This window comes from Phocoena phocoena, chromosome 1 (assembly GCF_963924675.1).
Source record: "Phocoena phocoena chromosome 1, mPhoPho1.1, whole genome shotgun sequence".
In the NCBI taxonomy this organism is placed as follows: domain Eukaryota; kingdom Metazoa; phylum Chordata; class Mammalia; order Artiodactyla; family Phocoenidae; genus Phocoena; species Phocoena phocoena.
In genome coordinates, this window is record NC_089219.1 from 108180297 (window position 1) to 108200171 (window position 19875).

The window sequence follows — 19875 nt, forward strand, 5'->3', positions numbered from 1 at the left end:
CAGCAATCCCACTACTGAGCATATACTCTAAGAAAACCATAATTCAAAAAGAGTCATCTGCCACAATGTTCATTGCAGCTCTATTTACAATAGCCAGGACATGGAAGCAACCTAAGGGTCCCTCAACAGATGAATGGATGAGGAAGATGTGGCACATATATACAGTGGAATATTACTCAGCCATAAAAAGAAACAAAATTGAGTTATTTGTAGTGAGGTGAATAGACCTAGAGACTATCATACAGAGTGAGGTAAGTCAGAAAGAGAAAAACCAATACCGTATGCTAACACATATATGTGGAATCTAAAAAAAAAAAAAAGGTTTTGAAGAACCTAGGGGCAGGACAGGAGTAAAGACATAGACGTAGAGAAGGACTTGAGGACACGGGGAGGGGGAAGGGGAAGTTGGGACGAAGGGAGAGAGTGGCATGGACATATATACACTACCAAATGTAAAACAGATAGCTAGAGGGAAGCAGCCACATAGCACAGGGAGATCAGCTTGGTGGTTTGTGTCCTCCTAAAGGTGTGGGATAGGGAGAGTGGAAGGGAGATGCAAGAGGGAGGAGATATGGGGTTATATGTGTATGCATAGCTGATTCACTTTGTTACACAGCAGAAACTAACACACCATTGTAAAGCAATTATACTCCAATAAAGATGTTAAAAAATAATAAAATCTGTTTCTTTTTGTGTAAAAAAGCCTCACTGCTGTTTGAAACATTTCAACAACAACAAAAAAAATCCCTGTATGACTACACCATTTCCGTCGTCGAAGCCACACACGAGTTTCATTTAGAGCTTCAACCTGATCTTTAGGTATTTTCCCTTAAATGGTGAGACGTGGTTTAGGGGCAGAGCGCTTCAGCCTAGTGCACTGTTGTGTTGACCTCCGTTCTCCTGACTTTACTCCGTTTGGTGACTAAAGAGTTGTTCTGGTAACAGATACAACGCAGAAAAAAAGGGGAACACTGCCGTGACTCGGATTCGAACCGAGGTTGCTGCGGCCACAACGCAGAGTACTAACCACTATACGATCACGGCGCGCTACTGAGCCGGCGGCGAGGCTAGTTTTTGCGCTACTACTTTTAATATAAATTGATTCCAATTATTTAGCTTTTCTGTTGTTGAAAACTGCAAGTATTCGTGAGTTTCCCTCTCGTCTTCCCTCCGTTATTCCCTTCGCATTCTGATGCATTTCTCATCTCCCCTGCGTCCAGCCGGTGCCTCAGATCAGGTCTCCTGGGAAGTATCTTTGCTTTATCCTTGCCTCCCTTGCTTCATTCCCTCCTCCTTACATTTCCTCTTTTGACCAACCCTCCCCACCGCCTTCTTCCGGCTCCCGGCCCACCTACCTTGGCTGAGCTGAGGGAGGGCAGCGCCAGTGGCTCAGACTGTCGGGTGAAGGCGGAGCAAAGAACCGAAAGAACCGTTATGAGCCCATGGGGCATTCAGCTTCCCTTGAGTCCCACTCGGCTCAAGCCCGGGGTGTCGCGGCCCCGGGCGACTCCGGGGCACTGGCATCTGCCGCGGGTGTGGAGCAAGGTGCGGCGGGGACGCTTGGCTGCCTTTCTGCCTTCGGAATCGCCCAACGCACGGCTTTCCCACGAGTTTCTCTGGTTTTCCGAGGCTTTGGAATCAGTACAACTGTCCTGCAAAAGGCGGGTGGCTCCGCCTAAAGTGGAAGGCGTGCTTGCTCTCTGTGGGATGAGATGGGGAAGCAGGGAGAGGGAAGGTAAAGTTCAGGTGTCTCTGTGGCGCAATCGGTGAGCGTGTTCGGTTATTAATCGAAAGGTTGGTGGTTCAAGCCCACTCAGAGATGCCCCTCCTGGCTTTTTTAGGATGTAATTAAAGGGTTTGCAGTTATTTCTGTCTTGTACATCCTTTCACGTAAACTTGAAGCTAGGCCTCTATTACCCTCCTTTTCACCTATGTCTTGTCCATAACAAGAGAACCTAAGCCGAGATCATCGCTGATCCTCACAGAAGAGCTCTGAAGGAAACAGGTAGGTCACTTTGTCATCTCATCATTACCCTCTGGGTTCCTTTTAACAGTGAAGTTTCGTCCCTTGTTTGTACTAGTATTTATTGAGCCCTTTACATATAACTTTGAAATTAAGTTGCTTATATGCTTTTATTATTACGAACAATACTGCAGTCATCATTCTTGTATACATGCCTATGGTTAGAGTGCCTGAAGCACAATTGTTTTATGAGATATACATGGTGTTTTGTAAATGGTTCCATTCTCTCCCCTTTGTTGGCTTATTAGCTATAACTCTTTATTTTGTTATTTCAGCAGCAGCTTTAGGCTTTAGAGCAGACATCTGTAACTTACCACAGCCTGCCTTCAAGTGATGTCTTCACTTTTCTCCCCTGCTTGCCTTTATGCTATCGTTGTCATTCATTTTATTTTGAGTATGTTATAAACCCCACAACCCAAGGTTATTACTTTTCTTTAAACTGTACCATGTTTTTAAAGAGATTTAAATAATAAGGGGAAAAAGGTTATATATTTTTCACGCAGATACCATTTCTGTTGTCCTTCATCCCTTTGTGCATATGGAGATTTCCCTCTGATGTGAGCTTCTTTCTTCCTGGAGGACTGCTTTAACCTTTCTTGTGATTTCGGTTGCTGGTGATGAAGTCTTTCAGGAATTGTATGTCTGTAAATATCGTTATTCACCTTTATTGTTGAAAGACATTTTTGAGGATAGGAGCCATAGAATTCCACGTTGACTTTTTTCTCTCAGTTCTTTAAAGATGTTGCTCCACTGTCTTTTTCACATGCTGCAGTGCTTCTGATGAGAAATCTGACGTTATATTTATTTTCATGTAGCATGTGTTATTCCGCTGGCTGCTTTTGAGATTTTTTTCCCAACTGATTTGAGCAATTTAATTATTATGTGACTAGGTGTGGTCTTCTTCATATTTATTGTGCTTGAGGATCACTTGACTCCTTGGATCAGTGGTTTATAATCTTAATTGTGGCTGGAAAATTTTCTGTCATTGCTTCTAAAAAAATGAGTCTGATACAAAGCAAATCTGATACATGGTAGCAGTAGGTCCTGAGGAGGATCAGCAGACCCATGTAAGGCAGCTACTCAGATGTTATAGGGAGACCTTCGAGCTTCTTCAGGTAAGTGGAGGTAACCTACTTCATGTAACCTCCTCAAACAAGGGAGGAAGGGCTGCTTCTCAGGTAACCTGAGGCTCGGGGCAATTTAGGCTTTCAAGAGCCCCACCTTCATCAGAATCAATCCATAAGACCCCATCCCAATGATACCAGTCCTTCTTAATAAATTCCCTGACTTTAACATAAGAGATTCTGTGATGTTGAAAATTCAATTTAGGTTTAGTTTGCAGAGCTCGGGCCTACAGTGATAGTACTAGACAAGGTTTTAAGGTTGTTTTGTTTTGTTTTGTTTTAAATATGGTTATAGAATCTTTCAGTTCCCTAACCTAAATCTTGAGCTAGGAACTTAGGACCTTGAGCTCATCATTTTGTTTCCCCAGTTCCTCCAGTTTACATGTAAGTAACCAACCCATCATACTCATATCTTCACTAAAATGTTCTATGGCAGCAACTATTTGACCACTCTAATCCTTACTTTCTATGAGAATCTAAATACAGGTGTCTGCAGACGATGATTTGGGAAAATGTTTTGCTACTGCATGCCACGAACTGAAAGTGTTCTCTGACATCAGGGTCATTAATAATTTCACATCTAATCAGGTCCAAGATCCAATTCCAGATAATATGGAACCACTCCATTTATTATCACTCAATTCTAACCAAGGGTGTCACTACAACAATGCTAAACATAGAACAATGGCACCACACAAAGATGACTAGGAACTTCAGCATACTGGATTTCTGCTACCATGCCACTTTCTTGTGCCCCCACACACAAACTCAAACACACATCTTACTCCCTCCACCCAAATATTAAATCAGGCATTTGTACTACCTAGGTTTTCAACAAAACAAGGCAAGGCTTGAACCACCTTGGAGGCCTCAGTTTTCTGTCCCACTTGCCTCACCACCCTTCTACTTCCTCTCATTAGATTTTCATTTATTCCTGCCCTCCTGCAGCATGTCCTTCTTCAAGCCCCTGGCCCTCTCTCTCAGGAACAGCGGGTAAGTGAAGAATTATGATATTGTTGACATTACTACAGGCTTGTTCCCTGGATAGACATCAACTCAAAGAAGAGCATTTGTCCATCCCAGGGTATTTTGTAGAAAAAAAGCTTAGAAAACTAACACTTGAATATTTGCTTTTCCTACAAAGGGAAATTTGAAGTGACACTGCTGGCAGCTGTGAAGTTAGCTCTGGGTGTTAAGCTAACATGGAAGCCTTTGCATTCACCATGGGGCTGAGGAGAAATGGCGGTCAAAACTGGTTGGAAGGAGGCTTCTGAATCCATAAGACATATCACTTCCACCACAGAGAAGTAACGTTTCCACTTCTCAGTTTGTAGATGGAATTTACAGAAGCTTTCATTCTGAGGGAGGTAAGGAACAAGTTATGGGAGGGCAGTTGACTGTCAGTCTTGCCTTGAAATCATTTAACTAACAGGTGTTCTCATGAGCCCCAAAATGTGTTCCGTGACATGACTTCCTCTGTCATGTCTCCAATGTCTGAAGCCTCCCCAGGCTCCCAAAGCCAGAGAAGTTTGAAAGAGGAGAGAATGAAAGAGACACAAGCCTAGGTTCTTGTAAGCACATTCTAGAGTATGGTACAAAGACTTCAGGGTCACCAGTCCCTTGGGCTATCAACTAAGTGGGTTTGGTGGCATAAACCTACCTGGAATCAAAGCTTCCTTTTGAATCTTTTCAGGTAGATTCCCTATGGTTGAGTTTTGCTGTCATTTCAGCAGTTATCTCATCCTCTTTGCCCTTATCATTTAAATCAGATAACAAAAAGCCCTAATTAGTAGAGTGTTGGTGGATATAATAGAAATATTTTCATCTAAGCTCTGGAAATTAAAGGTAAAATTTGCCCTCAAAGTAGTTTTCTTATGTTGCCAGCATTTGGATCTTTGTAACTGTGTATCCTTGGAAGGCAGGCTTGGTGTGCTCCAAACTTGTTTCCAGCTCTTGCTTAGTTCAGTGAGCTTAGATCTATCTCTAGAGTTCCTTTGGAGTCCAAGGATGCAAGATGTCTCTTATATTTCTTGTATTTCAAACATGACCTTTCTGAAAAGAGCACATTGTATTTAAAAAAAAAAAGTGATTCTACCCAGTTTTTGAGTGAACATTTTTCACGTTGAGGCAACCTCTCCACTGTAGTGCCCCACTCCTTCCTGAATTCAGTGCTGCCTGCTGTGTCCAAATTTAGGGCATGTGATGTCCAAAATTCAACTGCGTCCTACACCAGGAGCAATATCTCCATGAGAGCTCAGCACTCCATAGGCTCTTGCTTTGGGGCTGTATTGTCTTTCCCTGGAAGAAAGGGCCCAGGATTTTCACAACCTGGATTCAGAACCCCACATCTCAGTCGGGACTCCTGATTTGAGAACAGAACACCAACTGAAGTTCACCACTTGGACCTTGGAGCTCCTGGAAGCTGCGGGAGCTAGGGGACGTGCACAGATCAGAGGCATGAGACAGCTCCTTGCAAGCCAGGAACTGTGGGACTCCTCCCCTCCCCCACCTTTTCCTTCCTCTTCATTACATTGCTCTGCCAGGTCATTCCTCTCAAATTTCAGTGCCTCTTTCTTGTCTTTCTCTCAGAAATAGGAGCGCTCTCTGGCTCTTGTCACTTTGTTCTATTGGATCAAATTTCAAGTCTAATACTTTAACCAGGCCTTCATGTTTTAAACAGTTCCCTAGCCAAGGCTGAAGATCTCAGGGCATTTGGCTGCTTTAAAATGGTGAATATCTGTTCCAAGTCAGCCCTTGATGACATGTTTGAATTGGACAGAAGACCAGCCATGAAGCCAAGTGTCAATTATTCACATCACTGGGCCGCCACCTAGTGCAGGGCCAAGCCAAGGACCAGGAAACACAGACTACCATGTTGACTCTACTTTCTCTTCTTTCAACTTTAGATTCTTTGTTTTGATGTAGATAATGATGTTTTCTAAGGGAGCAATTGCGTTTCTATCTTCCCAATACCTGTGTCATCTAGTTTCCTGTCTTTAATTTACTTTCTTATGTGTGTATTTGTTTATTTATGCTGACCTACAGGTCATCAAGTGAGATATTTTACTCAGGATTAAGGAAAGCATAACAGACAGAGAAGCTTCCTAAAGACAACTAAAGTTTGTTCCCTTGGTTGGTTCTTCTTACAGGAAAGTATCTCAGATGGAAAGCAGGCAGAAACTGCTTTTGTGAAAGACTTTCATGTATCCTTTTTCTCAAGGGTGTCCATGGAAGGACAAGGGAAAAAAATCAAGCATTGGTTACTACCCTATGTTGGGGAGAGGCACAGTTGAATATGAACCACAAATCAGGATGCCTCAGACTGGAGCCAGGACCCTTTAAGACCAAGCACCATTGTTACCTGGGTTGTTAAAGCATGGATTCCGTAATTAAATGTTAAATAATCTAAATATATGAAAGTCACTTAACAGTTCCAGGGTGATTTAGAGTAGAACAATGTTGTGTACTGCCAGAAACTTGTCTTACTAATCTCCAGATTCTCAAAAAGACATTCCCAAAATATTTTTTTAAAATTTAATGAGGTTATCTTATTTTTAAAAAAACAGACTAAGCACCATTATTACAAGGCAGCCATGTCCCTGACAGCAGTGATACAGACAATTCTGGAAAGCTCTTGAGAATTATCCCCTACTTTTGATAATTTTCCACCTGCTCCCCTCATACTCCCACCACAGAAAGATTCTTCACCTTTTCGTCGAGTCAGAACCCTTTACAATGTTGGTAGGAATGTAAAATGGTGCAGCCACTATAGAAAACAGTATGGAGATTCTGCAAAAAAGGAAGAATAAGACTCTGCCATATGATCCAGCTATTCCACTTCTAGGTATTTATCCAGAAAATACAAAACCAGTCATTGGAATAGATATATACACCCATACATACACCAAAGCATACTTTACAATAGCCAAGATATGGAAACAACCCAAGTGTCCATCAACAGGTGAATGTATAAAGAAGATGTGGCATACATACACAATGGAGTACTATTCAGCCTTAAAAAAAAGAAATCTTGCCATTTGCTACAACATGGATGGACTTCAGGGTATTATGCTAAATGAAATAAGTCAGGTAAATAAAGACAAATACCGTGTGATTTTACCCATAGGTGGAATTTTTAAAAAATTTAAATGAATGAACAAACCATACAAAAAGAAACACATAGGTACAGAGAACAGAGTAATGGTTGCCAGAGGGGACGGAGGAGGAGAGAGGGGAAGTGAGTAAAGTAAATTGTTATAAACAAACAAACGAAAATCCTAGCAGGAGAGAGAGCCAGGCAAGAAGCAAGGGGGCAGCTGCACTTCCCTGAAGGGTCTCTCCCAAGGTAGGTGGTTCCACTGGGCAGTGGACCCAAGACTCCACAGCCCACCAAAGCAACCAAAGCAGAGTCCACAGGGCAGCAGGTCCTCGGGGGAATACCAGCATAGACATGTTCCTCCTACAAGCTCAAGGTGTCCCTGGCCTGCACTATCAGGAAGAGCGGGATAAATTTCCACCTGAAGCTTCTTATAGCCCGCAGAGAACAGGGCAAGAGGGACCTCCTCGCCGGGACAAAATCGTACCCTGGCCTTAGAGGACAGATACCACAAAAGCTGATTTTGAGGGACACGGCAAAGAAGGAAGCAACAGCAGCCCAGTGATCTTCAGTTGAGCTGTCTGCGAGTTACTCTCAAATGGTGTAGCAAATTATGTACATGGAGAGAGACTGAGAAAGTAAATGTGGGAAAATGTACATTTTGCTGAAGAATATATGCTGTTACTATTCTTGCAAATTTTCGTAGGTGTCAAAGTTTTGGTTTTTTTTTTTTTTTTAAAGGAGTAATTCGTACTCAGGTCCCGAGTTCTCTTTAGATGGACCCTGAAAGTGAGACTGTAGGTATCCGAAATGAAGGAAGGCGTGGAGGCGAGGGGCTGCCCAGGATGCTCATCACACCTCCCCTCTCCCAGCCTGGGAGAAGCCTTGCACCTGGGGCCCACCTCACTGGCTTGAGGATTCAGTACAGAGATCTACTGCATCTGCACCTTGGGGCACATTACACTTGTGAGAAGGAAGTGAAGATTGCTGGGTGCTGAGATGCCACAAAGAAGAAGGGAGAAAAACCAACACAACAAAACCTAAATCTCCCTGACCGGGAATCGAACCCGGGCCGCGGCGGTGAAAGCGCCGAATCCTAACCACTAGACCACCAGGGAGCTGCTTGCATAAAGACTTGTAAGTGATGGTAGGAAGCCTATAATGAGTATGTACTATCTCCCGCCCTCCTGTTCTGAGTGCCGCACCTCCCTCCAAGGAACTGTACCCGAAGAACTTTCCCTCCCTGCTTTCTCCAAAAGAGGAGTCCCACGCAAAAGGCCGAGCGCTCTGCGGGACAGTGGACGCGCCCGCGAGGCCCGCCGGGGCCGCAAGTCCCGAGCGAGTTGCCCCGTCTGGGCCGCACCTCAGAACTGCCCTGGAGCCGCGCCTTTGCCAGGCGACCGCGTGTGGAGAGCAGGCCGCCGGGGAAGGGGCTGTAGAGACAGGAGGGGAGGCGCGCGGGATGAGACCCCGGGATCCCCAACACCATAAAAGACTCCCGGCGGATGCCGGATCGGGGACGGCTGGACGGAAAACGCTTTCAAACAAGTCTGCGCGCCCAGACCTGGATTCCGGGTCTTCCCCTCACTACCTGCGGCGCCCGCTGTTCTCCCGCTTTAGATGACGCCAACTCCAGGTCCTAAGGCTCCGACCAAGAGTTGTCTCTGACGCAGCGTTTTCCTCAGACCCCACATGCAGTTAGTTAGGACTTCGTGTTTGCTTCTCAGTCCAGGTGGACTTTGGCCTACACAGTCCCTCCCTTTTGCGACTCTGGACTTGGGCAAACGATTCTCCTGACAAAGGCGAGGAAATCAGTGTAACGCTCGGCTCCCTCACCCTGAACCTCGGATGGGGGCGTTGGGCGACACTTGCGCTTTTTCCTGGGCTGCGTCCCTCTTCCGGGCCCGTCCTCGAGGCCAGGGCCGGGGCCGGGTGCCCTCAGCGTGCTCCTCTCGCCGGCTCTGGAGCCCCGCGCCTTCCCTTGCGGCTGCAGGGAGGCTCCAGGGGCCGCCTGATCGGGTTTGCGGGCCCCAGCGGCGCGGGTGTGTGTTTGTGGTCCCTCGAGAACCCGCTGTCCCTCCGCCCCTGTCGAGAAAAGGACGACCGCCGCCCCTCGTCCTGTCCACGGGGGACGGCAGCGCGCCGGACGCGACCGAAAGACGGCGAATCCGTTCCTCTGGCTGCGCGTGGGAGGTGAAAACTGGAACCTGGAGGGGAGGGAAAAGGGGGGAAATCTCATGAAATGTCCTGATCTAAAGCTATTTTCAAGTCTGCCTCTTTGGGGACTCAGCCCTCCAGCGCTGGCAAGGATGCTGCAGTCCGGTCGCACCCTCGACGGCACTTGGAGTCGACGCGCAGCAAGGAAGAGCCCCGCGGCTTGGGAGTCAGTGCGCACGCTGCCCGCGCCTTCCTCGGGGTCGCAGCACTTGAACCTCACGTGTGAAGGAAACGCGATGACCGCCACAATAAGAAAGAAGGAAAACAAAGACTGGAGAAAATGACACGTGCTTCCCCAAACTTGTAAAGCTTTACTTTTAAAGGAAACCAGACAGAGAGACACAGACACACCGACAGACAACGTTGCATTAAAGTCTTTCAGCAAAAAGAAAGTTGTCGGCCTGCTGGCCGTGTGTGAGGTGAACACGAAATCCCCTCCAGACACCGGCTTTCTGGCAAAACCGCCTTTACCTCTTTGTCTTCCTAGGTTAAAATTCGCTCTCCATGACCTGTTGAACCGGAAAATTGTAAAAGGCAAATAAAAGATGTTTCAGACATTGTACAAGGCAAAACAAAACTGTTCCTCAAGAAGAATGTCAAGTACGATGAGGGAGGAATGAACAGCCGTGAGATCGGCGTGGACCGCGCCTGCGTCCTCCGCGGCTTTCTGCTGGGCCTGGTCTTCAAACGAAGTCAATACAGGCCGGGAAGCGCGGCTCGGCCTGCGTTGACGTTCGATGTTTTTCCAACAGCCAAATGACCTGAGACGTCAGCCTTTGCTACGGTTCCTGCTAAGCGTGAAAGTGTGATTAAAGTACTGGACTTCAACTACACGACTAAAATAAGCCACAGCGGCAGGAACCTGAGGGAGACCCTTTGCCGGGAGACGCCGGAGAAGGGCTGCTACGAAAGGGCTTTCGAGGAAGGAGCAGAGGGGAGGGAGGGGAGAGAGGGGAGGGAGGGAAAGGAGGGTCCTATGATTTGCAGGTGGAATCGAAGCATCGATCATTTCCGAGAGCCCAGAGCACTGACCGCCTGCGCCGTGAAAAGGGCCACCGAGGCGCGGGTACGCAGCCTTGGAGGGGTGGTGTCCACGCTGCTGGGATGCGAGGTCACCTGGGGCTCAAGCTCACCTAACCCCCGGCTCCTGGGGCTTCCGGGAGCTGGAGAGTCCGCGGGGGCGACCCCTGCATTCGGTGCATAGCTGTGTGTTGGATGCGGGATTGGGACGTGAAGCTCTGGGGGCGCCAGGGACCTCGCTTCGGGGGAGGCGAGGAACCCTAAACGATGGCCTCTCGGGAGCTGCAGTCTCCTTACCTGAGGGCTCGCCTGTGCTCCCAGGGTCCTTTGCTTTCGAAAATATTTGTGGCCAGTCGTGGCAAGAGATACAGTTCTTGAAAGTGTCATTAAAAACCTGAGAAAGAGCTGTTTCCGTAGTGTAGTGGTTATCACGTTCGCCTAACACGCGAAAGGTCCCTGGTTCGAAACCAGGCGGAAACACGTCGATTCTTTTCTGAAACTAATATTCACGTTTAAAAACCGAAAAACGGGGCGAGTGGGATGGATTGAGGTAGCGCGTGCAGTTGTATTTTTATCCCCCCGAAATACAGGAGGAGTTCCCTTATTGCCTGAAAGCCTACTCAGCACTAGCAACCATCCCTCCTTTGTCTGCTCTGTGTCACTTTGAAGACAAGCCACAGACAGACCAAGAAGGGCACAGGACAAAGCCAAGTTAAGGTTATCTTTACATTCGGAAATCCCCTCATCTTCTCACGTGGCGCCTAAATCTCCTCGACACGCTGACACGTATTTTGTCTCTGGAAACAAGAAGTTTATCCCTGTGAAGCTCACTTGCTTACCCCACGTCAGCACGCTTGCGGAACACGCTGATTTGTGTGACAGAACAAAAGTGACCGACCCAACTCCGCACCGGGTGCTCGACCCAAAGACACGTAGACGAATTTCAGGCTCCAGAATTGCAGCTGGTAGGGGCACGTAAAGGAGTCCTTACACGTGCCATTATCAGGAGAGCCCCTGTAGTGAGCTCAGAGATCAGGAAGTAGACGGAAACTCTCATCGGCCGCTTAGAGCCAAGTCAGCACCTGACACATAAGGAAACCGAGGTTCAGAAAGAGGGCATGACCTTGGCTCTGCCGCACACAGCGCTAAAGCTAGACCAGGATGGAACCCAGCCACTTACCTTGCGGCCTGGCCTCAGAGCCCAAAGCGTCACCCGGAACAGGAGAGGTGAAAGGTGATGAGCAGCGGTGCAAGGGCTGGGAGCCTTTCACAGCTGCCTTCAGCCGCGGGCCGCTGGGAATCGCCTCCTTTTCTGCTGTGCCATTCTCAAAAATCTAACCTTACTCTTACAGTTTTCAACTGGAGAAGCCAAATTATGGAGGTTTGTTATGTCTGGTTGCCTAGTAGCTACAATTTGGCGTTTCACTGCTGGGGCCCGAATTCGATTCCAGGTCAGCAAAGCTCTAAATTGCGCTAAATCTTCCTCTTCCCAAACAGAGGTAGTTTGCCAGAAGGGCGATGCAAGACCTTCCTCAGGGTTCCTATCGCCAGGCACCCTCCATGTGGGGGAGGGGAAATGTGATGAACCACCAGGGCTTCTGCCCTCCACTTCACTCTTTTCTTCCTTTATTTCAGAAACCTAGTGTCTCATATATGGAGTTTTCATCCAAAGAGAACCTGGGACTTAACTTCGAAAAACTCATTAAGAAAACAAAAACATAAAACCTTTTAAATATACAAAAATTTTGAAACACTAACATTGTCTATTCTGTACCTAATCTCACAGTTAACATTTTCCCACACTTGCTTTCTCACTCTCTCTCCATATACATGATTTGCTACACCATTTGAGAGTAACTTACAGACATCTCAACTCATGATCACTGGTTAAGGCCACTGTTGCTCCTTTCCTTTGACATCTCCTTCAAAACCAGCTTCTGCGGGACCTGTTCTCCAAGTACAGGAGGAAGCTTTGTCTTCGTGAGGAGGCCCTTCTTGCCACTTCAGAAACCTGGAATCTGTTCTCTTTAGGCTGTAGAGGAGCTTTAGGTGGTGTTTTATTCAGCTCTCCCCTGCACTGATGTTCGATGTTTTTCCAACAGCCAAATGACCTGAGACGTCAGCCTTTGCTACGGTTCCTGCTAAAGGTGAAAGTGTGATTAAAGTACTGGACTTCAACTAGACGACTAGAATAAGCCACAGCGCCAGGAACCTGAGGAAGCCCCTTTGCAGGAAAGGACACCGGAGAAGTGCTGCTGCGAAAGTGCTTGTGAAGAAGGAGCGCGCGGGTCAGGCGCACCAGAGCAGAGGGGAGGGAGGGAGGGGAGTGGGAGGGGAGAGGGAGGGAGGGAGGGAAGGAGGCAAGGGCGACTCCTATGGGTCCTGGGTGGATTCGAAGCACCGCTCATTTCCAAGAGCCGAGTGCACTGACCGCCGGCTCCGTGAAAAGGGCCACCAAGGCGCGGGTCTACAGCCCTGGAGGGGCGGTGTCCACGCTGCTGTGAGGCTGGGTCGCCTGAGGTCTAGACGCACCTAACCCCCTGCTCCTGAGGCTTCAGGGAGCTGGGGAGTCTGCGGGGGGATCCCTGATCTCCGGCACTAGGCTGAGGAACTGGAGACCCTGCGTTGGATGTGGGACCCTGAATCTAGACTGTGGGAGCCCCAGGGACCTTGCTTCGCGGGAGGTGAGGAACCCTAAGCTAACACCTCTCGGGAGCTTCAGTGTACTTGCCTGAGAGATCGCAGGTGCTCCCAGGATCGTTTTTTTTTTTTGGTGGGCCAGTCGTGGCAAGACATAATACATTTCTTGGATTTTTGTTTGTTTGTTTGTTTTGTTTTGCGGTACGCGGGCCTCTCACTATTGTGGCCTCTCCGGTTGCGGAGCACAAGCTCCGGACGCGCAGGCTCAGCGACTATGGCTCACGGGCCCAGCGGCTCTGCGACATGTGGGATCCTCCCAGACCGGGGCACGAACCCGCTTTTTCTGCATCGGCAGGCAGACTCTCAACCACTGCGCCACCAGGGAAGCCCTTGGATGTCGGTTTTAAGCCTTCTTATTCGTGTGGTTTTCGTAGTGCAGTGGTTTTCACGTTCGCCTCACACGCGAACAGGTCCCCGGTTCAAAACCAGCCGAAACCGATAAAAGACCACCTTTTTTTTTTCTTCCTGAAACTTACATTCTCGTTTAAAAACCAAAAAGGGGGCGAGTGGGATGGGTTGTGGCAGAATTTGTAGCTGCGTTTTTCTCTCCCCAAACCCAGGAGGAGTTCCGTTACCACATGAAGCCTACTCAGCACTAGGAGCCAGCCCTCCTTTCTCTCCTCTGAGCCAGACCACAGACATTCCAAGGAGGGCACAGGAGAAGGCCCACTTCAGGTTATCTTTAAATCTGGAAATCCCCTCAATTTCTCATCTGGTGCCTAAATCTCCTCTACATGCTGATACGTATTATGTCTCTGAAAACCAAGAAATGCATCCCTGTGAAGCAACCTTGGCTTTCCCTCACCTCAGCACACTTGCGAAACAATTTGATTTGAGTGCCAGAAGAAAAGAGGATGAATTCAACTCTGCACCAGGGGCTCGAGCCAGACACAAAGATGAAGAATTTCAGGCTCCACGAATTGAGCGGGTCGGGGAGGAAAAGGAGCCAGTAACGTGCCTTTATCAGGAGAGCCCCCAGAGCCACATCAGAGATCAGGAAGTAGACAGATCCACTCATCATCACCCGCTGAGAACCAAGCCTGCCCCTGACTCATAAGGAAAGTGAGGTTCAGAAAGAGAGCATGACTTTGGCTCTGTTGTACACAGCGCTAAAGCTAGAGTAGGATGGAACCCAGCCTGTTACCTTGTGGCCTGGCCTCAGAGCCCAAAGCGTCGCCCAGGCGGGGAGTGGTGAAGCGTGATGAGCTGCATTCAGACCTGGGCTCTGGGAATCGCCTTTTTTCTGCTCTCTGCATCTCTAAAATCTAATTTTTACTGGGGTAGACAGCCTATCTCCACTTTACTTAGTTATTCTGGGGTTTTATCTTGTTTCTTCATTTGGAACATATTCCTCTGTCACCTCATTTTGCCTAATGTACTTTTTTTATTTCTATGTGTCTGGTAGGTTGGTTACATTTCCTGGTCTTGGAGAAGTGACCATTTGTAGGCGACTTCCTGTGAGTACCAGCCACCCACTACCTTCTCATCACCAGATCTATATGCTCTAGGGGTGCCCTGTATGTGGGCTGCATGGGTCTTTCTGTTGTGCCTGGCTGACCACAGTGCATGGTCTGGTAGGATTAGTTGGTCCCCGTCTCTTTGGTTGTCAGGCCCTGCCTTGTTTGGAATCTGCAGCCGCTACTTGGCACTGACGGGTCAAGAGGCAACTGGCTGTGGAACCCCCGTGGGGGGGGGCGGGGGCTAGTGCTGTCTCACTGGTGGGTGAAGCCAGGTGCTAGGGCTACTGCTAGTGCTGGCCCACTGGTGGGCAGAGCGGGGTCCTGGGGTTTGGCTGCAAGGCCCAGGAGTCCCAGAGCTGGTGTCAGACTGCTGGTGGGTGGGGCTGGTTCCCGACACAGCTGACTGTGGGGGTTCCGGGTATCCCGATACTTGTGTTGGCCTGCTAGTGGGCGGGACCAGGGTCCAGCCAGTCCCAGGGCTGGTGAAAACATGGGACATTTTAAAGAAAAGTAATAACCTTGGATTGTTATTATTTGGATGGTTATAAACCTTGGGTTTATAACATATGCAAAGTAAAATGCATGGCAACAAAAGTGTAAAGGCAGGCAGGGGAGAAATGTGAACTGGTATGACTTCACTTGAAGGCAGACTGTGGTAAGTTACAGATGTCTGCTCTAAAGCCTGAAGCAATCGCTGAAATAACAAGAGTTATAGCTAGTAGGTCAACAAAGGCAAGAAAATGGAATCATATACAAAACTATGTAGAATCTATGATAGAGCAATTGCTCTTCTGGCTTTCTACCCTACGGACATGTGTACAAGAATGATGACTGCAGCATTACATGTAATAATAAAAGCATAGAACCAAATTAATTTCAAAGTATATGCAAAGGAGTAAATAAATACTATACAGACAATGGAAGAAACTTCATTGATTACAGGAATTCACAGGGTAGTGATGAGTCTACTCTTGAGGATTTTTCAATTCCCAGTAACCTGTTTTCCTCCTGAGTTCCTCTCGGAGGATCGATGATGATCTGGGCTTAGTTAGATCCTCCTGTTGTGCACAAAATACAGGGTACAGGAACATAGTAGTGGAGGAGCCTGTCTCGGCCTTTGAGGGAGAAGGTGTATAGAAAAGGGAGGACCCCGAATCCTCTGCATTATAGATGCCGGAGAGATGCGTCCCTGAGTAGGCTTAGAACCACCAACCTTTCAGTTAACAGCCGAACGCGCTAACCGGTTGCACCACAGAGATACCCATACTCCACTTTTCCTCTCTCCTCCCTCACCTCATCCCCAGCGAGAGCAAGCACGCCTTCCACTCTATGCCGAGGCACCCGCCTTTAGCAGTGCAGTCGTACCTGCTCAAAGGAGTCCGGGAAAACCGGAGAAACCCGTGGGAAAGCCGTGCGTCGGGCGATTCCGAAGGCAGAACGGCAGCCGAGCGTCTCCGCCGCGCCTTGCTCCACACCCGCCGCAGATGCCAGCGCCCCGGAAACGCCCGGGGCCACGAGCCCCCAAGCCTGAGCCGAGTGGGGCCCAAGGGAAGCTGAATGCCGGGTGGGCTCCGTGACGGCTCCCCGTTTGCTCCGCCTTCACCCGACCATCTGCCCCGCAGGTTTAGTAGGTGTGCTTGGTGTGGCTGCATCGGGAAAAAGATCAGGTCAAAAGAGGAAACGTGAAAAGGAGCGAAAGCAAGCAGAGGCATGGATGAGACAGCGAGACCTCCCAGGAAGCCTGTGAGGAGGCTCGGGCCAGATCCTGAGAAATAAAAATTGCTTTTATTAAGTAGCAGAATGGGGAGGGAGAATCGGAGAAGAGCATGAAAGAGGGAAAAGCACGAACATCTGTAGGTGTCCAAGAATAAAACAGCAAAAGCAGTGTGGATATATTTACCTTCAAAAAATTACGGGAAGTGCAGTGACTGCCAGCCTGCCTGTGGCGCATCATGACCGTATGGTGGTTAATACTATGTGGTGGCCGCAGTAATCTCGGTTCAAATCCGAGCTATAGTAGGATGGTGTCTGTGACTGGTCTCTCGGTTTGCTTTTTTTTTTTAAACATCTTTATTGGATTATAATTGATTTACAGTGGTGTGTTAGTTTCTGCTCGGTTTGCTTTTAATGCCAGCACCAGCTACGCCCCTTAAGAAGCAGTCAGAGAGCAGAGTATACCGCCGGCCACACAGCGCGATGCGGTCAGAGGAGGAGTAAATCCCACGGTGCACAAACCTGCGGGTGGCGTTGTCTCACCTCTGAACAGAAAATGTCTGTAAGGGTGGAATACAGCCTCTCAAGGAGGCTTGTCTGTACGTTCCGCTAATTAAACAGTGCCGTCATTACCGGTTTTCTGGTAAAGATCATTCAAGTATCAGTGTTGGGTTTTTTTCTAAACGAAAACGAGGTTTTAATGAGTTTACAGTAAAATGCAAGCTAGTTGTCATCATCTACACCAGCTTGTCTCCATCCATCATCCACTAATTTTTATGGGAAAAGTAAATCATTGAGCTACAGTTCACATAGAGTTAAAAGCACAAATCTTTAAAGCATAGTTTTTTGAATTTTAGCAAATGTAACTATTACCCAGATCAAGTTATAGAATATTGCCATCATCCCAGAAATGTCCGCTGAGCCTCTTTCCAGGCAATTCCTACCTTCTCTCTCTTAGTTGATTACTAGTGTGAGGTCTATTGCCGAAATTACTATTGCCTGCTATTGAAATTCAAATGAACGAATGTATTTTTTTTGTATCTGGCTTTTTAAATACAACATTATGTTCATTAAACATAACTATATTATCGTGTATATCACTTCTTAATTTTGGTATTGTCGAAGTAATTTTGGTGTTATTTGTTGTTATTTGATGAATATTCTTGGTGTTTTGATGAATATTGTATACCAATCTTTTTGTATACTTGTGCATTCATAGAAGTACTGCGACTGCTGGGTCATGGAGTAGGAACAAGATTAACTTCATTAGAAACTGACAAATAATACTCTAGAATGGTTTCAAACCAGTAACTATGGTTGGAATTTCTCTGCATTCTTGTCAGCATTTGGTGTAGTAATTCTTTTAGATATAGCCATGCTGGAGGGTGTGTAATGATATCTCCGTATAGTACTAATGTGCATTTCCCTAATGAATAAAAATGTCAAGAATATTTTCTTATAACTTTTGGTCATTAAGATATCTTCCTTTGTGATCCAGGACGACCTTGGCTTGGCCTTCCCAGGAAAAGGAAGCAGCGTCGGGTGGTCAGTCGCTGTGCAGGTGGATCCTCCTGAGGCGTCTCTCCGAGACAGAGACCCAGACTCGGGGTGTTTGGAGCGGCGACACGTGCAGATCAATGACTGGCACGGCATCACCGCCCCCTTCCGGCCTCCCAGGCCTTTGCCGTCTCCACGCACTCCTCAGTTAAGCAAGGGCAGAGAACTGTCAGTTGAGACAGCGCAATGGCTGCGGGTTGGTCTGTTTGGAGCCGCTGCTGAAAGGTGGTCGGTGTTGTGAGCTGTGCAGTGAGTTCTCCTGTGTGTGTGTGTGTGTGTGTGTGTGTGTGTGTTGGGGGGAGATTGGGGAGGAGATGTGGGAGGAGAGGTCTTCTCTTGAATTCCTTTGAGGAAAGCGGTTTAGAAAAACAGCGTGGGGCGGGTGGAAGGGAGGGTGGCGACCCTGAGTGAACCTTGGAGGGGTGGGAGGCTGCACTGTGCCTGCGGGGTATGTGCCCCTAGTTACCTGGCAGGAAAGATGCCATGATCATGATGGTGGCTTTCCCAGCGCGACGCTTGTCCATTGCACTCAGGTAGTGCTGACTTTAGAGATTTCCCCAAATGTGGGAAACTTGACCTCGGAATTTGTGCTAGTAGGGGTATGTATTTGCGCTCTCCGCTATCTCTCTGTGTATGGCAGGGGAGTTCTCTTCCGTGGTGCCTCACTGCACTCTACTGGCTCAGGCCCAGGGCGAGAGGCTCCCTACACCCAGGGCTCCAACCCACATCTTCCTGGCTTTCCTATTCCGGGACCAAAGTGTATGGATGGGCCCTGCTACTTGCTTCAGGCCTCCTGTCTGCAGGCTTGCCGGCAGGCATCTGCAAGAGAAAGGCCACATGGCGGAGGTGGTGGGGAAGCGTTGGAGAAGTCACCCAAAGGCCTCGAGCTCCACAGTCCCTTTGGGGCCAGATCGGCACCCCTTCCAGTGACATGGAGGTCGGAGGCCTGCCTTCGCAAGGAGGCTCCGGGGGCCAGAGCGCTGTATCCCTGCCCCGGGTTAGCCAACTCTTTTGGTCTCTCACCCGGCTTTCCCTTCTCCTTCCTCCCGTTCCACCCCAGCAGCGTTCTTGGGGACAATAAGCTGTACCCTATCACCCCCTAACCCACGCGTAATGACCCAGTCCCTTCTCCAGTGCTTATGAAGAGAGCTGAATCAACGTTTTCTAACAACGGGAGGAGAGAGAACCTGCGGCGACAGGAGGCAACCCGTTCTTATGCTGGTTCTTTTGGCACAGCCCATTGAGGCGCCCGGCTCAGGAGCCTGGAATCGTCCCTCCTGCTTGAGGGACCTGGGTCGCACGCGGCCCACGGAACCGGCCAAGTTGGCGTCTCTCCCACTGCCTCTCAGGGAACAGCAGGAAATCCTGCGGGGTCCACTCTTACCCAGAAGAGACACCCGGGAAATGATCCATTAGAAGCCCGGACCCTGCTCGATAGACCACTTCGGAGCGACGCTTCTGTCGACCGGTTCTTGAGAGGAGAAATCATTTAGGACAAGGCGTTCTTCAGTGTCTTGTCTCAGACAAGAGTGAAGCAGGGTGATTCTTCCAAGAAGCTGGCAGTCCTGATACCTGTGGTCTCAGAGAGGCTTGTGGGGCAAGAGCGCCCTCTCTCGACCAGGGTTATCCAGCTGTTTCGGCCTCCACCTCTTCCTCCTCTTCTCCTTCCCCTGTCGTTTTCTATCTTGGTGTTCCTTGAGTGCTTATCTTCCTTTTGTGCCTCGGAACCTCTCACCCTCTACCATGGATTACACATTTTCCTGGGTTGTTCTGAGCTTCAAATAAGGAAATGTATGTAAGAGTGCCACAAATGCTCAAAAATTTTGATCTCATTATTTTATCAGTAACATCATCTGAATCATCAGGATTGTCTAACTCCCTTTTTAACAATTGCATTTTAATTGTCTGAATATATTAATGCACATTTAAACACCATATAATTTTTGAATAATAAATTGCTTCTGA

The 19875-nt window shown here is 48.2% G+C and overlaps 5 non-coding genes across 5 annotated transcripts; 3 read left to right on the forward strand and 2 right to left on the reverse strand.

Moving 5' to 3' along the window:
* Positions 1 to 972: 972 nt before the first annotated feature.
* On the reverse strand, positions 973 to 1044 carry TRNAH-GUG (transfer RNA histidin (anticodon GUG)). The gene has a single exon. It is a non-coding gene; the product is annotated as a tRNA-His (tRNA).
* Positions 1045 to 1748: 704 nt separating this feature from the next.
* On the forward strand, positions 1749 to 1822 carry TRNAN-AUU (transfer RNA asparagine (anticodon AUU)). The gene has a single exon. It is a non-coding gene; the product is annotated as a tRNA-Asn (tRNA).
* A 6467-nt stretch (positions 1823 to 8289) lies between these two features.
* Positions 8290 to 8361, reverse strand: TRNAE-UUC (transfer RNA glutamic acid (anticodon UUC)). Its single transcript has one exon. It is a non-coding gene; the product is annotated as a tRNA-Glu (tRNA).
* A 2526-nt stretch (positions 8362 to 10887) lies between these two features.
* TRNAV-AAC (transfer RNA valine (anticodon AAC)) lies at positions 10888 to 10960 on the forward strand. Its single transcript has one exon. It is a non-coding gene; the product is annotated as a tRNA-Val (tRNA).
* A 7408-nt stretch (positions 10961 to 18368) lies between these two features.
* LOC136141067 (U1 spliceosomal RNA) lies at positions 18369 to 18532 on the forward strand. Its single transcript, XR_010657704.1, has one exon. It is a non-coding gene; the product is annotated as a U1 spliceosomal RNA (small nuclear RNA).
* Positions 18533 to 19875: the final 1343 nt, after the last annotated feature.